We start from the raw sequence: 8,477 nt of genomic DNA, 5'->3' as shown, positions 1-8,477 counted from the left end.
CCCTAAGTACTACATTGATCTCTTGTTTGAGAGAGTAGCTCTAGGGTTAATTTGAGCCTATAAAATTTTGGCGCCGTTGCCGGGGACTCTTTGATCTACCATTAGATTTGAGTTTTGTGTTTCGTCTAAATTTTTCATTTTATTTTCTACTTACACGCTTTTGTTTCTTTTCTCTTGTGTGTTTCAGGTACATGCCTAAGCCTAACACCATGAAGAATCCTACTGGTCCAGTTGTTAAGCTTACAAACCAAGAGTTAGGACAACTAGAGCGTGATAACACAAAAGCAGCCAAATCAGCCAAGATGGTCAACCCAATCATATTGAGACCAGATGCGGATGGTGCTTTGAGGGATCAAGAGGGCCACTTGTGCAATGAGCTGGGCCAAAAGCTTGATGCAGAAGGGAATATTACTGCTGAAGTTGCTGTCGGAAACGACCAAATTCTGGTAGTGACGAACAGGCCGACGGTGTCAATCGACACCAACAGGGTATCGGTCGACACCCCCTTCCTACAGACAGACGTGGAGCTGCAAACCATGTCAACAATCCGGTTCAAAGACAGGAGAACAACCGAGACTTGATCAGGACCATTGCTGACTACAACCGGGCTGATCTTGTGTATGAGAACCGGTCTGCTATTATTCCTCCTCCATTCCAGAGGAATGATTTTGAGTTGAAACCTGCTTACTTTTAACTAGTTGGGCAGAGACCTTTCTCTAACCTGCCCAATGAGAAGTCTTTGGACCACATAGAGCATTTTGAGGATCTTGTAACCAGTATCAAGGCTAATGGAGTGACTGAGGATTACATCTTCTGCAAGCTTTTCCCTTACTCACTTGCAGGACAAGCATCTCAGTGGTTGAAGCAGTTACCAGCTGGATCATTGACAAATTGGCATGACGTCAAGGTAGCCTTCCTCAACTACTTTTATGATGATGCAATGTCAGATGAGTTGAGAGTAAAGCTGTCATCTTTCAAGCAAAGACCAGATGAAGCTTTCAAGGCCGCTTGGGTGAGATTCAAAGCTTATCAGAGGGACCGCCCACACCATGGTTTCTCAAGGGTTCAATTGCTGAGCATTTTCTTTAGAGGGTGTGACTGGGAGTATCAGTTGGCTTTAGATGGTGCAAGTCATGGGAATTTCAAGACAAGATTTCCAGAAGATGCTGAAGCTTTGATTGAAAACTTGGCCTCCAGCAATAGTACTAAGAGAGCTGATGCTGAACGGAAGAGATTACATGGAGGGTTTGATTCAAACCAGTTAGCTTCTATTAATGCTAAGCTGGATTCAGTGCACAATCTCCTTGTGGGTAAGAAATATGTTCACTTTGCTGCTGAAGCTGAGACATATGAGCCAGAACCTGATCAAGAAAATCGTGAGGAAGAGGATGTTAACTATGTCTACGGGAATCAGAGACAGACGTTTGGAAATCAGAAAGGTAACAGACCTTACAGTGGAAACAGCCAACGCAGTAACTTTCAAGGCAATTCTTCTGGTTTCACTCCCAAACCTGACTATCAAAAGCAGCAACAAAGTAGTGGATACACAAGGACCTATGGCAACAATTCATATCAGTCTCCACCTCCAAAAACAGCTGAGAGTAGTAGGGTGGAAGCTATGCTTGAGCAGCTTTTGCAAGGTCAAGAACAGATGACAGTGACTTTCAATGGGAAGCTTGACAATGTCTACACTGAGCTTAATGGGAAGTTTGAAGCTTTGAATATTCATGTCAAGAAGCTAGAAAGTCAGGTTGCACAAACAGCTGGATCCGTCAAAAGGCAAGAGGGATTTCTCCCTGGGAGAACTGAATCAAATCCCAAGCATTCATGCAATGCAGCGACCTTGAGAAGTGGCAAACAACTCCATTCTACACCCCAGAAGGATCAATCTCATGATCTACTTGAGTTGATTGATGTTGAAGAGGATGACGATGTTTCTGCGGAACTAGTGCCGACCAACACTGAAGAGCAACGGTCGACACCCTGTCCACCCAAAACCACGGATTCTACACTAGAATTCAGCATCGATCGATGCCACCTTGGTACCGATCGATGCCAACCACGGACCGAAACCCAGAAAGACACATCTTCCACACAGTTTCTGAGAAAGTTTACAAACCCAAGGTTCCTTTTCCCAAGAATCCAAGGAAGTCCAAACAAGAGTTAGATGATGCTAAATGCAAGGCAATGATGGACAAGCTTATTGTTGAGCTACCTTTGATTGATGTTGTGAAGACTTCTCCAATGCTTAGGAGATATGTCAAGAGGATGGTGACTAAGAATTTGAATGCTGAGCAAGGAGTGATGATGATATCAGCTCAAGTCAGTGCTATTATCCAGAATAAGATCCCAGAGAAGCTTCCTGATCCAGGTAGTTTTGTTCTTGATTGCACTATATTCACTGACAGATTTGCTAGATCTTTGTGTGATCTTGGTTATAGTGTCAACTTAATGCCAAGATCAGTGGCTCTTCGCCTGGGTATGACAGACTTCAAGCCTACCAAGCTCACTCTTATCCTTGTTGATCGCTCAATTCGCATTCCTGATGGTGTACTTGAAGATGTTCCAATTAAAATTGGTGAATGCTTGATACCTACTGATTTTGTGGTACTCAAGTATGAAGAAGAACCTAAGGACCCTCTTATCCTGGGAAGATCATTCTTAGCCACTGCTGGAGCTATAATTGATGTCAAGAGGGGACAAATTGGGCTTAATATTGGTGATCTACAAATGCGCTTTGACATGGACAAGCTGGTCAAGAGGCCAACCATTGCTGGTCAGACATTCTATGTAGACACTTTGTCTAATCTTGCTGAAGAGGTATTCCAGGAGCTGCATCCTGAAGACCCACTTGAAAGAGTATTGGTTACTTCTATAGAAGAGGTTGAGCATCTAGATGACATTTCTGCTAGGTATGTCAAGCTACTTGATGCTAATGAACAAGTGAAGAAGCTGGTTGCTAAAGAGGAATTGGTTAGTACTTCTTCACAAGCTGAAAAAATTTCCGATTGGAGTTTAGAGAAAGCTCCAAAGCTTGATCTCAAGCCACTTCCTGCTGGTTTAAGGTATGCATTCTTGGGTGAAAATTCTTCTTATCCTGTTATAGTTAATGCTTCCTTAAACAATGCAGAGCTCACTTTACTGCTAAGCAAGTTGCGCAAGTTTCGGAAGGCTCTTGGCTATTCTCTTGATGATATTGCAGGGATTTCTCCAGACTTGTGCATGCATAGGATTCATCTTGAGGAAGGAGCTAAGATATCCATTGAGCATCAGAGGAGGCTGAATCCCAATTTGCAAGATGTTGTCAAGAAGGAGATCATGAAATTGCTGAATGATGGGATCATCTATCCAATATCTGACAGCAATTGGGTTAGTCCAGTACATGTTTTTCCTAAGAAGGGTGGAGTCACAGTTGTAAAGAATGACAAGAATGAGCTGATCCCTACAAGGACAATCACCGGACACCGGATGTGCATAGATTACACGAAGCTGAATGCTGCAACCCGAAAAGATCACTTCCCGCTGCCCTTCATTGACCAAATGCTTGAGAGGTTAGCCAATCATCCATACTACTGCTTTTTGGATGGCTATTCCGGGTTCTTCCAAATTCCGATACATCCTGATGACCAAGAGAAGACCACTTTCACTTGCCCCTATGGCACCTTTGCTTACCGAAGAATGCCCTTTGGTCTCTGTAATGCTCCTGCGACATTTCAAAGATGCATGATGTCTATCTTCATTGATATGATTGAAGACTATATGGAGGTATTCATGGATGATTTTTCAGTTTATGGGTCTTCATTCAAGAACTGTTTAGAAAATCTATGCAAGGTGTTGGCAAGGTGTGAGGAGAAGCATTTAGTGATCAATTGGGAGAAGTGCCATTTTATGGTTAGAGATGGTATAGTTCTTGGTCACAGGGTTTCAGAAGCTGGTATTGAAGTTGACCGCGCTAAGATAGAGGTGATGACAAGTCTTCAAATGCCAGAGAATGTGAAGGCAGTAAGGAGTTTTCTTGGGCATGCAGGTTTTATAGGAGATTTATCAAGGATTTCAGCAAGATTGCTAGACCACTTTCTGCTTTGCTGTGCAAAGATGTCAAATTTGAATTCACTGATGAGTGCAGGATAGCCTTTGAAAGGATTAAGCAAGAACTTGTGAGTGCTCCTATTGTTCAGCCACCAGATTGGGATCTCCCTTTTGAAGTTATCTGTGATGCTAGTGACTGTGCAGTGGGAGCAGTGCTGGGACAGAAAAGAGACAAGAAGCTTCATGCAATTTACTATGCAAGCAGAACACTTGATGATGCACAAAGAAATTATGCAACAACAGAAAAGGAGTTGTTGGCAGTTGTGTTTGCTTTTGAAAAATTCTGTTCTTATCTAGTTGGATTACTTTCCAAAGTCATTGTTCATACTGATCATGCTGCTTTGAAGTATTTGATGCAGAAGAAGGATGCAAAGCCTAGACTTTTGAGATGACTTCTTTTACTTCAAGAGTTTGACATTGAAGTGAAGGATAAGAAGGGGATTGAGAATGGTGTTGCTGATCACTTGTCTAGGATTAGAATTGATGATGATGTGTCAATCCAAGACTGTTTGCCTGAGGAACACGTCTATTTTGTGGAAACAGGGTCTTCAACTAATGAAAACAAGTGTTTGTCCTCGGATGCAGGTGGTGCCGATCGATACCACCATAGCATCGGTCGACACCGATGCTTTCTAGATACAGACTGGTCGTATGATGGAGATTTAACTGCTGTGGCTAGCTCCAATCCACCCTGGTATGCTGATATTGCCAATTATCTTGCTGCTGAGGTAGAACCATAGCAATTCACTGGCTATAACAAGAAGAGGTTCTTGAGAGAGCTTAGGAGAAATTATTGGGATGAACCTTATTTATATAAGCATTGCAGTGATGGAGTTTACAGAAGATGTTTGGCAGAGACTGAGGTACCTGATGTTTTGTTTCATTGTCATGGGTCTGACTATGCAGGACATTTTGTTACATTCAAAACAGTGTCCAAGGTCCTCCAAGCAGGCTTCTGGTGGCCAACGATGTTCAAAGACGCTCATGAATATGTCTCAAGATGCGATGCTTGTCAGCGGAAAGGTCAGATTAGCAAGAGGAATGAGATGCCACAAAACTTCATTCTTGAAGTTGAAGTGTTTGATTGTTGGGGTATTGACTTTATGGGACCGTTTCCATCTTCCTACAAGAGCAATTACATCCTAGTTGTTGTTGATTATGTCTCCAAGTGGGTTGAAGCAATTGCATGTCTACAGTGGTTCTTAAGCTGTTTAAGACCATTAACTTTCCAAGGTTTGGAGTGCCTCGAATTGTCATCAGTGATGGAGGTAAGCACTTTATCAATAAAGTGTTTGACAAGCTGCTGAAAAAATATGGAGTTCAACATAGAGTGGCTACTCCATATCACCCTCAGACTAGTGGGCAAGTAGAGGTTTCCAACAGGCAGATTAAGGAGATTATTGAGAAAACAGTTGGTGTTACAAGAAAGGATTAGGTTGCAAAGCTTGATGATGCACTATGGGCATATAGGACTGCATATAAAACACCACTTGGCACCACACCTTTTCATCTGCTTTATGGGAAAGCATGTCATCTTCCAGTGGAGTTAGAGCACAAGGCAGCCTGGACAGTTAAGTTAATGAATTTTGATGCCAAGACAGCTTCAGAGTGAAGGTTAGTGCAGTTGAATGAGTTGGATGAGCTGAGATTTCATGATAAAAAGATCATCTCCAGGCACTTTGAGCCTAATGACCAGGTACTCCTTTACAATTCTCGCCTGAAGCTATTTCCGGGTAAACTCTGTTCCCGTTGGTCTGGTCCTTTTACTGTCCAAGAAGTTAGACCATATGGAGCCATTGTGTTGTTGAATTCCAAAGGAGAGAAGTTCACTGTTAATGGCCAAAGGGTGAAACATTATTGGGTGAAAGCAGAGATACCGGACGGACACATTGTGCGTCTGGACGAAGCACCCTCCGCCTAATCCATTGACAAGTCCAGCTAATGACTTAAAACAAGCGCTGAGTGGGAGGCAACCCACTGGTAGGAAATTTTTTATTTTCAATAGGATTACTAACATATTAATTTGTGGTTTTGAGTTTTATTGTTTCAGAAAAAAAAAACAAAGGAAAAAGTTTTGGATACCATTGATCAAGCCTCAGCATCGATCGATACCACCTGGGTATCGTTCGGCACCGTTACTGGATCACAGGTGATCGAAGAAAGGTTTAATGGGTTTAAGCAATTTGGATCTGCGAAAATGGGCCTGAATTTGCCATTGGGCCGGGTCCGGTAGAAGTAGCATTGATCGATGCCACTTACTGGGCATCGGTCAATAATGTTAAAACCGAGGAAGACCCGATATAAATCCTCGAGCTTTCTTCTTCCTCCCATTTGCAACAGAACCGCCGAACAGCTTCATTTCACCGTAACTCTCTCGTTTCCTGTCCGTTTTGAGTGATTAAAAGCCCTAATCCACTCGATTTTCTCTCCTCTACCTGGATCCAGTGTCAATTTCGCGGTTTGAAGTGATGTCGCAGAGAAAGAAGGCCAGAACCGCCGCCGACCAACCTTCCTCCTCTCGCCGATCAGCTCGCCGGTCACCTCCGCCAGCTCCGGCGAGTCGTCCCTCAACTCTCCCAGACCGTTCCCTTCCTTCTCCCATCCAATATCGATTCCCATGGCCCAAAGCTGAAAATGAGCCAATCCCAACTCAACAGGTATGGGAAAACCCTCTTGCAGAACTTAAGAAGGCTGATTTTATCAACAGACCATTAGATGTTTGGGGAGAGTATGATAAAATGTTGTATAATGCCTGGTTAGGAGTAGAAATTGAACCAACCAAGTTTTTTGATCCTGCTCTTCTGCGTAGACTTGGAATTTATGATGAGGTCATGAGATTGATAGATAGGATACATCTGGGGACTATTTGCACTAAGCAGTACGATTGCTATCCGGATCTAGTCAGACAGTTTATGGCTAGTGTTAGAGTTGTTTATGCTAATGAGCAGGCACCAGAGGCACGAGATGGTTGGTTGCGTTTCTTTATTGAGGGAAAACAGTACACGATTAGGTTGCAGGAGATATGTGATGTGTTTGACTGGCCACGTTTTTACGAAGGTACTGTTTTGCCTCAGACCTATCCGGATGTTGGTGTTTTGTGGTCTTATATAGGAAATGGAGTTTATGATTCTAAGAGGAGTGTTCAGACAAATGTTCGCCATCCCGCACTTTGATACGTTCTTCGGGCTATTGGGACCACTTTTCAGTGTAAGATGGAGCCTAACAAGATGAGAGCTGTTGAGCTTTATCTATTGGGTATTGGGATTGGACGATTGATTCCGGATTTGACTGTGCGGCAGGATCCTTCAGCGCCCAACTATGGGGCTGTTTTTGCACATCACTTGGTTGATCTTCAGAGCAAGCCATTTTTGGGTCGCGACCGCAAGATTGAGTATGTTGGGAGCCTTATCACAGCTATTCTTCAGTGGAAGAACATTCCAACTGACGGGTACAGTATGCTGCCACAGCGGGTTCTCATGGATGAGCAGTATATGAGGAGTACAACATGGATGAAGCCAGGTTTGTTGTGGAGATTCAGGGATGAGACTGGAGAGCATCTGATACGCCTTCTCCGACCAGACCTCACTACTATTGGAGATGATACAGAGCAGTTGCGTTTTCTACCGTCCGCTGCTGACCTTGTCACTGCTCCTCCTTCCCGTCGCCATCGGACTTCACGGGCTACTGCTGCTGCTGCACCTGCTGAGGACTTAGATGGTCCTAACCCTGCTGGGGGGTTTTGAGATTGGTTCTTCTTCTCGTACTTCAGCATCTGATTTTCCCCCTTTTCCTGAGCCTCCACAGCCTTTTGCTACTATGAGTCCTACCGCCTACCAGGAGTACCAGACATCCACCATGCGTGCCATCTGGAACGCGATTGCTCGATTGTCTCGTTGTCGTTGCCTTGGTCGTACTAGGCGTCGTACTAGGCGCAGGTCACCTGGTGATTCCGTCTCTGATGACGATGATGTTTCTGCTAGTCCCTAATCATGGTTTTCTTTATTTTTTTTTCTCTTTTTAGGATTGAGTCATTTTTATTCTTCCATTGAGTCAGTTTGTGTTTGAAATTTGTGTGAACTTATGAATTATCTATCTATCATGTTGCTTTTAACTTGTGTTTATGTTTGAGTGCTTCTTAACAGAACTAACATCAAAAGGATTGATCCAACAACACAAGAACACAACTAACTGCAACTAAGGAGTTTCAGCCAAATTCACTGTTCACCGAGGGTGTCGATCGACACCACTCTGGCATCGGTCGGCACCATAGGGTAAACCGAGGAAATTTATCTTTTCATTCAAATTTTTCAACACAATTTTTGTTTCTTTACCCTTCCCTTGCTTGAAAACACTGGGGACAATGTCGTTTAAGTCTGGGGGAGGTTAGT

Source organism: Camelina sativa, chromosome 3, assembly GCF_030686135.1.
Source record: "Camelina sativa cultivar CO46 ecotype springtype chromosome 3, ASM3068613v1".
Classification (NCBI taxonomy): Eukaryota; Viridiplantae; Streptophyta; class Magnoliopsida; order Brassicales; family Brassicaceae; genus Camelina; species Camelina sativa.
Note: the sequence above shows the minus strand (reverse complement) of the source record.